Source organism: Symphodus melops (assembly GCF_947650265.1).
Source record: "Symphodus melops genome assembly, chromosome: 12".
Lineage (NCBI taxonomy): Eukaryota > Metazoa > Chordata > Actinopteri > Labriformes > Labridae > Symphodus > Symphodus melops.
The window spans coordinates 17,431,951-17,445,112 of NC_136702.1; the positions used below are offsets into that span (position 1 = coordinate 17,431,951).

Sequence of the window (13,162 nt, forward strand, 5' to 3'; positions counted from 1 at the left end):
CCCCAAACAAGATTTAGCAACCCCTATGTGACTAAGAATAAACATAATTACAGGTTAAACCTGTGCAGTTAGCATTAGCATTAGACTTAAAACTTATATAGCATAATGTGTAACCTGTGAGGAGAGAAAAACATGTGTTGGTTAAAAGAGACCTGTAAACAGTTAAAGAGCCTTAGAAACAAAGTGCTGACCTCTACAATGACGCAGCTGTAGAAGTTACTGTGAATCTTAGGGGACATACCTAACTTCTTCAGCCTCTGAAGGTACAGTGTTGTGCCTTCTTGATGAGCTGTGTGGTGGGGTCGTCATCACACCATTATACCAGATTGGCCATTTCATCCCTGCTGGTCCAAAAGCTGCCGGTTAAAACCCGATCCATCAGGAGGTGGTCCCCAGAGATGGAAAGTGCCCTCAGAGACTGGGAGCCTGGGAGGTGCTGATGGATCCGCATGGTGAGGATATAGAGGGGATGACACACTGTGTGACGGACTACTTGAACTTCTGCGTCGACGTGGTTGCCCCTGTTAAGACTGTCCGCTGTTTCCCTAATAACAAGCCATGGGTAATGTGGGAAGTTAAGGCTGTCCTTAACAAAAAGAAGGCTGCCTTCAGGAGCAGAGACAGGGAGGCCATGAAGGCAGCACAGCAGGAGGTCAAGCGCTGTGTGAGGGAAGCAAAGGACACCTACAGGAGAAAGGTGGAACAAAAGCTGAGGGAAAACAACATTAGGGAGGTCTGGGAAGGTGTGAGGACCATCACAGGTCACAACACAAAGACCAGGGCCGCAGGGGGAACAATGGAGAGGGCAAACAAACTGAACGACTTTTTCAACCGGTTTGACCAGTCCCTGCCCCCCCCCCTCTCCCACCCTCACCGCAGCCATCTCTCCTCCTTCCCTCTGCACACCTCCCCCCGGAAACCACAACACCCCCCTCCTCAACACAATCTCCGCCCCATCTTACCACAGACCAGGTCAAAGGACAGCTGAGGAAGCTCCAACCCAGGAAAGCGGCAGGTCCGGACAAAGTGTGTCCAAGGCTATTGAAGACCTGCACTGCTGAACTGGGGGAACCACTACAACGGCTCTTCAACCTTAGCCAGCAGCTAGGGAGAGTGCCCACCCTATGGAAGACATCATGCATCGTTCCGGTTCCAAAGAAGAACCGGCCCAGTGAGCTGAATGACTTCCGACCGGTGGCACTCACTTCACACCTAATGAAGACGCTGGAGCGACTCTTCCTCAGCCTACTCAGACCCCAGGTACAACACGCCCAGGACTGCCTGCAGTGCAGGTGTTGGTGTGGAGGATGCCTGTACCTGCTACATCGAGCCCACTCCCATCTGGATAAGGGAAGCGGCACTGTGAGGATCCTCTTCTTGGACTTCTCCAGTGCTTTCAACACTATCCCCTGAGCCCCCCCCTGCTCCGGGACAAACTGAGCGGGATGGGAGTGGACCCCCACCTAGTGAACTGGATCTCTGACTACCTCACGGGCAGGCCTCAGTACGTCAGGCTGATGGACATCACGTCTGACACTGTGGTCAGCAGCACTGGAGCCCCCCAGGGCACAGTGCTGGCCCCTGTTCTCTTCACCCTGTACACCTCGGACTTCTGCTACAACTCTGAGCTGTGTCACATACAGAAGTACGCTGACGACACAGCCATTGTCGGGTGTATCAGGGATGGCAGGGAGGAGGAGTACCTGACACTGGTGGGGGACTTTGCTGCATGGTGCCACACGAACCAGCTACAGCTCAACACCTCTAAGACCAAGGAGCTGGTCATTGACTTTGGGAGGCCCAGACGGAGGATGCAACCTCTTCTGTTAGAGGGAGCTGAAGTGGAGGCTGTGGACTCCTACAAATACCTCGGGCTGTGTCTAGACAATAAACTGGACTGGACAACACACACTAACCACCTGTACGGGAAGACACAAAGCAGGATGTACTTCCTAAGGAGACTGCGGTCCTTTAACATCTGCAGCAAGTTGCTGGGGATGTTTTACCAGTCCGTGGTTTCCAGCGTGCTTTTTTACACCGTGGTATGCTGGGGGGGCAGCATATCCAAACAGCACACATCCAGACAGGACAAACTGATCATGTGGGCCGGCTCTGTGGTCGGCGTGAAGCTGGACTCTCTGGTGACGGTGGCAGAGAAGAGGACACTGAACAAACTGCTGGATATTATGGACAATGCCAGCCACCCTCTGCACACTGTCATCAGCAACCAGAGGAGCCGTTTCAGTGAGAGACTGCTCCTTCCCAAGTGCAGAACCAACAGACTCAAAAACTCCTTTGTCCATCATGCCATAACTCCTCACTTGGGGGGAGGAGGACTAGAGCACACGGGACAGAGGGGTAGGAGTTGGAGCGTCTTTCTTTCTTTCTTTCCTTCTACCCTCACTGTGCAATAACACATGGACACTTTTACTTGTATGTGCAATAATAATCTCAACCAAGTGCAATAATCGCAACAATAATCATTGCCTTTTTTTGTATATTTTGCTTATTCCATGCATATTTTTTGTATATTCTTTCCAACAGAAGAGTGTTCTATTATTTATGCTATATTATTCTTTATATTGTTACTTCCTGTTACCTGCTACATTTTTTTGCTTTTTTTTTTATTTTAGCATTTTTACTTTTATTGTATATGAAAAAAGAATCGCTATTATTATTATTACTATTATGCAATTTTTGCTTCCTGCCACAATTTAATTGCAACATCGCAACATTCATTGCAAGTTTTTGGGTTGCGGGATGGGAAGTCAGACACCAATACAACATTAACGCATCCGGTTTATTTTGAGAATAATACACTTTGTTTGACGGTTAAGAAAAATAACCATACACATTTGTTTATGTGTTGATAAGGGGTACATGGAGTTTCAGACCACATACATCGTATTATCTTATCGTATTAACAGTGAATCTGTTTTATTACTGTGGGAATTCCTTTGTCGCTGCACTCCAGCTGATTGGCTGTGCTTTCTGTGCTGCGGATGGAGAACGATTCCTGATGGGCAATTGAATGAGCTGCTTGGTTTATTTATTTTCGGCTGGGTCAGGGTCAAAACATGCTCCAAAGTTTATATTTAACACACAGGGGACTGTGTCACACACAGCCTATAAATCTCTCTTTTTCCCTCTACCCGTTTTACACAAACAGGTAGAAAACATAGAGGGAGGACCCCGAATTGCAGGTAAAGAATTAAAAGGCTGCTCAGAGCAGGCATGTCTATTCGATGTCAGCCCCTTCACTCACTCACTACCCCCTCAGCCCCTTCACTCACTCACTACCCCCTCAGCCCCTTCACTCACTCACTCACTACCCCCTCAGCCCCTTCTCTCATTTTCTTTGCGCTCTCTCTCTCTACACCATAGTGCCGTACACTCCCCCATGTACACCCCCAGAACCTCTCATTAGCTTATTCATGCCAACACACACACACAGGGAGTAAAAAGATAAAATAATCTTGTTGTAGTTTTGTAAATAGTGTCCCTATAAGATTCAGTGTTTATGACATCTTTAGTCTGAGACTAAAAAATGTTAACCAAAGTCTTTAGATGTGAGCTGATAATCTTTCTGAGTCTTGTCAAAATCTTTTAAAAGTCCTTTGGTGTGAGCCCAGCATTAATAATGACAGGACCAAATCATGACAAAAAAAAAGATGGCAAGGTTCCTAGCCAACCTCGAAATGGGCCATCACTCTTGGCACTACCCCCAAAAAATTACTTAAGAAAAACTAACTTACAGAAAAACAAGAAAACCAAAAGTAAGACTAACCCTGTAAGTTAATAAGCTAAAACTGAGATAAGGGGAAACTGGGTTTTCTGTTTCAGCAGAGAGGTCATTCAAATCCGAGAAAGAGGGGTAACTCAGGCCTGTTCCAGAGGGAGAAGTTAAGTTAACGTCAGTTACTATAGTAACTGAGTATGTGAACCTAACCTAGTCAGAAGCAGGTTTTCTTCAACAAACCCCACAGTTTCTCCCCGTCTCCTTCGTCTTTCAGAGTCAGAAACTCAGTTTTATTTACTCATTCTTTCATTCATTCTGTCAGCAAAAATTCACCATTTGTTGAAATAAAAATCTAGGTTGTTTTAATATTAGCTAGGCTGTAGCGTATAAAACTAACTATGTTGTCGAACTTGGCATGTCTTTTAGTTGATCAGCCTCAAGATGAAGGGGCTACATTACCCATAGGGAATAGGAGATGGTTAACGTATAATGATCTCTTTTTGTGTCACCTGTTGCCATGGTGAATTGTAGTATCGGGGCTCCTTTAATAGGGGATTAAAATAAGATATTACTTTATTGATTCCCAATGGCATGCGCTGAACATGGGGTGAACTCAAATCACATGAGAGCAAAGAGCTCCTCATTTTCTGGCCAGAACTGTGTGATTGACTGGTAGTCTTCCCTAACTGGCTCCTCTAAATCCCCCTCCTCCTCCTTTAGTGTGGATTGCTCTCAGATGTGCAGCAGGTAGCCGTGGGAGATTGACCAGAGTAGTAGAGAGAGAAAGCAACATAACATCTTATACACTTCTATTATATAAAATAACTAAAATAACTAAATATTACAGCAATGTGTCACACAAGTCTAGAACAGTGTGTAATGTAAACACCCTCAGCAAATGGTAAAAAATATATAGAAATAAAATATACAACCTAATCAACTGTCATTGTCAACACCAGGGCAATGATACATACTTTGCACATATCATGGAAAAGCATGTGTAAAAAATACAAGGTTTAGCAGACGCATCATAGAAACAGCTTTAAAGAGCATATTGCAGGTTAAAGACAAAACTTAACTAATTATAGGAAACTACGTTAACAATACTGTTTTTAAAGAAATTCAGAAATTAATAACCCACAGGGTCTCCTGGAGACGTTTTAGTACATTTTCGCACGTCTTTGCTCTTTACTTCCGCATTCGGCTGTGACGTAACATAAGGGCGTCCCACTGAATCCCTGTCTGTTTAACATTGAAAATCATGGTTCCGAGTGTCACTCCCGTCAATAAAGAGGAAGAAAATATGTATTCCTTTACATATAATGGTCCACTGGCTTATTATTATGAACCTGTTAGATGTGATAGAGAGCAGAAACAGGTAGGATTAGAGGAATAACGGCCTCAGGAGAGAAGTGAAGTTGTGGTGTGAGGAGAGACCCGGAGCAGGCGTCCTGCTGAGTGACAGGTGTCAGCTCGCGATATATGGGCTAGTGCTGTGTTCACATCAGCATATGTAAACTTTGTAATCACATTCAATCAATTAAAAAACAGTTTGTAGAAGGTGCAAGTGCCGATCATTCACCTTTACATTGTATGGGAGTTGCTCGTAAAAATTAAACAAACCTGTTGAAATGGAGGCTTTATAAAGCCTATCTGTGAGGCAAAGGTGATGCCAGCACCTCGAAAAGAAGCCGTAGCAAATTATTGTAGTACAGAAAAAGTTTTTTTGGATGCAAACTAGGCCTATACAAAACAAAATATTGGATCAATTTAACATGAAAGACCAAACAAACAAAATTAGTCCTTTCTATTTTTATTCAATTTTGACAATAAACTGGTGGAAATAGAAGAGAACCTTGTTAAATTATCTTGCTTGCCAAAGTATGGTTCCTTAACGATATATTAGACAGTAGGCTAAGTAAACATCAATAGAAATGCGTATGAACATGAAAGAATGTAGACTATAGTGCTGGACGAATTTTACCTGTTGGTCAACACAATTATTTTCCATTTATGATGTTTGGTTATCTACAGTAATTATCCTTAATGTAAAAGAAAACAGCCCACATTGCAGCAACAGCACTTAAGGTTCAGTCCAGAAAGACAGAATGTAGACCTCCAATAGGCCTATAGAATAAGACACATTCACTGTCTACTGTAGGCCTAGGCTCGCTGTAGGCTAAAGAAGCAGAGGCGAAGGTGGGAATTGGAGAGGAGTTCATCTAAGTGTACTAGTTTGATGACACTACATCATGTAACAGTACAGTTATTGATTATTTTATAACAATTTAATAAAAAAAACAAGTAAAATTACTTGAAAGCACAATTTACCAAACTAGGTGTTGTAGTATAATCAAGAGGAGTTCATCAATGTGTACTGTGAGTTTGATGACACTACAGCATGTTATAGTAAAGTTGTTTATTTTACTATGTAATTTAATGATAGAAATTACTAAAATGGCCTTAAGGCACATTTCCCAAAGCCATGTGCTGTAGTAGAAGACATTTATTCATGATAGGTTTTTTTTACACTGCAGTTTAGAGAAGGGATGTTATTGAAAATTATTTACATTTAAAAATCCTCAAAATTATGTAAAAGCATTATATTTCCAAACTAATCAATGTAGTATAAACAACGAGAGATCACATATGTGTAAAATGATTTTGGTGACACTACTACGCTTCTGTGTGAAGCTTTCGATTTTTAATATTGAAATCTAAAATCTTTTTTTAGTGTTGCAATTTGCAGATGGTCCCTGCGTATTCAAGCCCCAGTCGGCTCTGCATAGAGGCCAATACAATTGCCCAAGCATGGAGGTCGGCTCTTTTTGAGGAAAATCGGGTTGTAGTTTGCAGTCCACCTTGCTGTGATTCTAAAGAGGTATCAGTTCTGGAAAACAATGTTCCGCTGGTGATTTATGGGTCCGGGAAAGCTGAATCTGTGAATATCTCTTCGTGCCCCTATCCCCAAATTTTATTTGACTGTTTTTGCGCTCAACATGCCTAACATTTTCTGTTGATGAAATTATTTTATATAAACTAAGCCTATTTATGATTTATTTTTCCATACAACATGTACTGTAAAATGAAAGTAATGGAGATGGGGGATGAGACTTTTACAGGGGGGACGATATAGATTGATTTTTTTTTTCTAAGGGGAGCGCCGTCCCCCCCGCTCCCCCTCAACTCGACGACTGTTTATATAGTTCAGTGAGTAAAAGTTAATCTTAGACATCGATACTTTCAAATTAAAAAGATATTTAAAGATATTAATATAAACTGGTGGCGCTATGGTTTTTGTGATAGTTTAAATTGCGCTACATGTGCATGTTGTGACGTATTTTCATTGTACTGTTATGAGATATAATTTACAGTTGGTGATTTAATTGAATGTAATGGGATTGCACTTTATTTTGATATCTTGTCACTCAGGATTTGTTAGACAGGAAGTCTTTTATTGTGAAGTCGTGTGTGACGCTTCTTCTTCGCTGGTAAAAAAGACAAGCACTGCTGAAATGTACCGCAAGTGCGGATAGTTTGTTTTGTTTTCAATAAAAGGAGCAGCAACGCTCACAAAGGACAACTGAGCCTCCGTCATCTTTAAAAGGGCTGTCATTCCGTAATAGTGCATGTATGAAACAACGGCCGGCTTTTATTTAAGTTTATTTAATGTGGACATAAAAATTACATTGGACAGACCAGATGCAATGACTTGAGTGTTTTAGCACCTAATTCGCAACACTTTTCCACAGGCAGCTGTTGAAAGGATAAAACAATTAAACTAAAACAAAAGGAGAGACAAATAAAACAAAAACACAACAAACAAACAAACAAAGAACAGAAGATCAAGCAAATGCAAGCAATTTTATGTTAGTTCACAAATTAAAGCGCAGACAGTAACATGATTAAGCAGTCACCAGTTAAAAGTTATTCATGTGAACACTGTTGTTTAGATATTAGCTATTGTTTTAGTCCTTTGTTAAAAGCCTTACTGTTGTTTTCTAATTTTAGGCTGGTGGGTAGAGAGTTCCAAAGTTTGGCCCACTTTACAAAAAGAGCCGACTGACGAAATGACCGTTTGCGTCTTGGTAACAGAGAATCACCACTAGTGGAGGCTCGTGTAATCGCTTTGTGAGAGCTCTGATGGCCAGTTTAGAGACCAGTGCTGGCACATGATTATTTAGACATTTAAAAAAACAATCTAAGAGTACTAAAATTCATACAATTTTCAAAAATGAAAAGGTTGTTTTCTTAAAATGCGTTAGTGATGCCATTTCATTGGTTTTATTGGTGTCCATGATTTTTATTGTCTACTTGTATATTGAGACTATAGGTTTGATAGTGGATAATGAAGCTTGTGACCAAGATGTGATGCAATATGATAAATGAGAGTTAGAAATAGTTATGATAAGATTTTGTAGCTTGGTGTGACAGGTTCCTTCTAATAAAACAAAAGCAGTTAAGATTTGTCTTTCCTTGTTACAGATGTACTTAACCTGACTGTCAAATTTTAAATACTTGTCAAGAATGATGCCTAGGTACTTAACTTCGTTCACTACTTCAATGACTTCCTTCTTGATCCTTACCTCAAACACATCATGAACTGGCCTGTTACTTATTGAGAAGCATGTGGAAACAGGTTTTTTTTTTTTTTTTTTACATTAAGAGTTAGATAGATAACTCAGCCATTCAGAGATATTTGCTAAAGCCTCTTGTCAGACGCTTGCCTGCCAGGCTAGGTGTTTTAGTGGACACATGGCTGATCGTGTCATCTGCGTACATCTGGCAGTTGACACCTGGACAACAGCTTGGCAGGTCATTAATGTACATTGAGAACAACAATGGTCCCAGCACAGATCCTTGTGGTACACCCATGTTGTTTGGACACATATGGGGCTTCACTCCATTGACCATGACACATTGATGTCTTCCCTCCAGGTATGATTTGATCCACTTCAGAGCTTCAGGTGACATTTTGAATTGAATTGAATTTGCTGAGTAAGACATTGTGGTTAACAGTGTCAAATGGCTTTTTTAAATCCAAGAACACTGCCCCTACTATTTACTTTATAAATGGAGGCTTTGATCTTCTCAAGCAGAAAACTTTTTGCTGACTCTGTGGAGCAGGGGTGTCCAAAGTGCGGCCCGGGGGCCATTTGTGGCCCTTGAGTGGATTTTTTGTGGCCCTTGACTTCAAATCGAAGAATCAGAAGATTTTGGCCCCAGGCCTCATCAGATGGCATATTTCATTCTTTTTTTTCTTTTTCATGTTAGCGAGGGAGACCTATAAAAGCCTGACTATTCTTTCCAAAAAACTAGAACACAACAGTTTCCCACTGCAGTTAGTTCTTGTGTATTTACATTATTTTTTGAAGAGGTCAAAATACAAAAAGTTCCTTCCAATATTTAAGAAAAACAAACAAAAAAACCCTGTGGCCCGTGAGCGATTCTAACGAGACAATTTTGGCCCTCAAGAAAAAAAGTTTGGACACCACTGCTGTGGAGACTCTAAGTGCTCCATTAATTGCTAAGCTACTATCTTCTCTAGAACTTTTGAGACGACAGGGAGGATGACAATAGGCCTTGTTGGTGTCAGGATGACAAAGTTCTCCCTTTGGAGAACCATGACAAAAGACTCTTAATCCCAGCATGCCTTGCAGGTACTCCACGAATGCTTTGCCACACCTATCACATAGGTGTGAAGTTTGGGATGGATAAAACCGGTTGTCTCCCATTGTTTCACTCTCTTTCACGCGTTGTCTGGAGACGTCCGGAGATACTCCTCTGCATCCTGTTTCATAGCACGCTTCTCTTTGTTTAAAAGTTTTGGCGCGCAGCTAACCCAAGGCCTTGTAGCATACCGACATCCTGAATTCCCAGCTCAGATCATCCATTTGAACGCATCTTCACGCAGAGCATCTTATTTCTGCTGTATTGAAACGGCACTGAGAGAGATTGTAAAGCTTACGTCTCGTTCCGTCCTTTAAAGAAAGGACATCCACAGAGATCACCTCGCTCGACGGAGGACACCACGGCCTTGCTCACCCCCTTGGACATACCGCTATCACCACTTAACTGCCCGGAGAAGGCTGAAGACTTTTTATTTTAGGGTGCTTTTGCTTATATGAATTGGTTAGTCTATTTATATGCTGCTGCCAGGGCTGTTGCCATTGGCCTCTTCAGTGAGTCTGTGGAAATAATAAAACTTTTCTTTCGGCAGCTCAGACACCACTTTGTTCCTTAAAGTGGTGGAAATAAACTGTCTCAAAAATTATCCAAGCTTGTCTGTTTTTCCACTCACCTCTCTGAACTTGGCTTTGAGTTCAGAATTGCACTGCAGGTCAATTAGCTCCATCTGAAGCACAGGGGGCAATCTTCCACATTGAAGGAGAAGGGGTCAAAATATGAAAAGTGGCTCTGTGTCTTGAAATCTGCAAACCTGTGCTCAAATTCTTCCTGTAGCTTTTCAATGGCGTCAGCATACTTCTCACCACTGAATGTGGTGCCTGAATCCACAAGTGCATGCTGGGAAATGGCAGAGGTTTGTCAGGGAAAGCTGGGCTTTCCATAACACAAGTTTTGTGGAGAATGCTCTGAAATTGTCATATGCAGCACTGACCAGCTGGCCCTGACCTGGTAACTTCTTGTTCAGTGCATTCAGCTCCTACGTGATGTCAACGATGTTATTTGACATATCCGAAATGCGTTCTGCCACTGTGTTGGCTGAAAGCTGATGTTGCCAAAATCCAGGCAGAAATTTCCAGGTAAACTATACTTGTGTGACCAGAAAGAACGTCAAGACTCAATCTGGACCTCTTTCTTCTGTTTTTAATTCTGGTGTACAATCAAAACATACATTCAGCATTAATGTGAAACTGCAAGGACTCACATCTGCAGCTCAGGAGAGATTCCTTTGCTTTTTAAAGAGTATTTTACATAACATCATGAAATGATATCAATTAAACACAATTTTAGCTCAAATGATCGTATAGTGGAATTTTACTGCCTTTTACTGTATCAGATAAGAGCATTTTGAATTGGTATTTGATTATAAACATACACACGTTTGTTTACAATTAACACAATGAATCCAGTTAACTCTTCATGTAAAACCAATTCAACCGTGCCTACCTGGTGTACAATCAAAACATATAATCAGCATTGATGTGCAACTGCAAGGACTCACATCTGTATAACACAAACACACACACACACACAGAGAATTAACTTGAGCATCACAGCCAAGAGGGAGCAGCTAACTGGTAAGCTAACTAGCATTAGCTCAGCATATAAACAAACTGAAACTCGTAAAATAAAATAAACATTTCTCCACATAAATGTCCGAAACTCTAACATATGTATAGCTCTTTTTGCTTCCTTTCTTGAAAAAAATCTTGTTGCCCCAGGATACATGTTTTAAGTTTGGTGACCTGGTCCTCAAGCTCATCTCCCAGATATTTTGCATACTCCTCAGCATGTCTAGTTGAGTAATAACGCCTAATGTTGTACTCCTTCTCCGTGCATACTAAACACGTTGGGATGCCCCAGTTCTTAACAAAATAATATTCCGTCTCCCTCTTCTCCTGAAATTGTGCTCATTGCCAACTTTTCTCTTCACAACAGAGAAGACATGACTGTCTGGGTTGGGTGACAAAAAATATATTTTTCCTCCTCTCGATGACAGTCCTGAAACATGTTACGAGTGACCAATTGCTCATTTGCGTTGTCTCGAGCCTGAGCTATGGTAGCCCAAGAGTTTTAAAAAGTATAAAATTGCCAAATACATGTGAGAAAAAAATGTGCGGGCCTCACTAACAGCTACCTTTGATTTCAGGCTGGGGGCCACAAAATATCATTACAGGGCCACAATTGGCTCGTGGGCCGCGAGTTTGAGACCCCTGCTATAAGGGTTTCACTTTTTGTAGTAACTCGAGTAAGGTCTATCAATCAGCTGTTTGTATTTGCATTTTTCCATATTTGATTTTAGTTTTGTTTTGCCCCTTTTATCTATCCAATTAATGTTAAAGTCAACAAACATATACATTCACAAGAGTTGTCAACAATAGACAGGACTTTTCAGTTCATTATAGAAATTTTTATTTTTAGAGCTCCCCCTACTGACTGGCTGCAGTATAGATCATAAACCCCGCTTCCTCAATGACAACATACAGGATGTGGGTCAAACTGTAAAGTTAAAACACTCGTCACATGATTTTTTTCCAGACCTAAACTCTGCTGTGATCATTAGTTATCACCCTACAATGTGTTCAAGTGCTCATTTTTCTGTGAAGTTTGTTTTAAATAAGTTATTTGAGGTAAAAAAAAAAAAGGGATTTCACATTATACATGGCGATGATTGTATTTAAAACCAAAAAATCGTAGTTAAAATAAGCTCATAGATGCTGTTCATTGACTGTACATTTATGTTTCATTAAAAGAAATAGGTCTGGTAAGGTTTTAGTTTAAAAAAAGTATCTAGGACAAAAACAACGCTAAATAATATAAATCTGGCCTGTATCATCACAGTCTGTGTGAAGAGTGTGTTATACAGAGAGTAACATGTCACCATGCAAGCTGATATTGATAATACTGTACAATAAGGTATAATATTTCTCTAGATATCAGGATAAAACTAAAGTAAGCTCTAATTTAAGATAGTTTCTTTCTGATTTAAGAGACTAACAGAAACGTGAACACAAACATTGACAATCAATGGTGGTGTAATGAAATATTAACCAAGCATCATGCTGTTTAAACCTGCCAAATATTCAGCATGGGCTTCCACACACACACAATTTCTCCCAAAATCAAGTTAATAAAGATTTTAAGTCTTTTAATAGGTATTTCCCTGTTTTCACCAACATTATATTATACAGTAAACCGAGGATTTCCTTTTTCTCATGTTGTCTCACTCTCTCTCTCTCTCTCTCTCCCAGCTCGTCCTCTCTGGTGCCTCAAAAGCCACTGCTGCTGCTTTGTGGGTCACTTCGAAAGGACCTCAACACTGATTCTCTTAGCAGGACGTTTGGTTTATGCCTGATCATACACAGCACTGGACAGCGGTCTGATGCGAAGCAGTGGGCTGAGTGTTGCACCTGAGCCACAGAGGACTCAGCTCGCATCTCCTGAGCAATGTTTGACAATTTATTCAAAAGATGAACAGAAGAAAAGAGAGGCCCCGTTTAATAGAGGTTTTTCTTAAAAAACACTTTTTTTGGTTATTTCTAGATTAATCTGCTATGACTTTAAAATACTGTGCATTCATTTGCCTATTTCAAACCTGTATAACCCACAAAAACCTAACTTAAATACTACCATCTAACTGAACAACCAAATGAAAGAAACTAACTTAAAATACCACAGTTTTAAAGCAAAATCTGTATTTGTTCTAGTTACAAGACTACTGTTACATTTCATATGTGA

At 40.9% G+C, this 13,162-nt stretch overlaps 1 protein-coding gene across 6 annotated transcripts in view; it reads left to right on the forward strand.

Moving 5' to 3' along the window:
- Positions 1-13,162, forward strand: part of thsd7ba (thrombospondin, type I, domain containing 7Ba) — a 419,860-nt gene that overhangs the window by 132,938 nt on the left and 273,760 nt on the right. The window contains exon 1 of one of the 6 annotated variants that reach the window (XM_079357147.1): positions 3,582-3,590. The exons of the other annotated variants lie outside the window; for them this stretch is intronic. The gene's annotated coding sequence lies outside the window, so the exon portion shown is untranslated. Of the gene's footprint in view, positions 1-3,581; positions 3,591-13,162 lie in introns of those variants that run through there. 6 annotated transcript variants of the gene reach the window in all.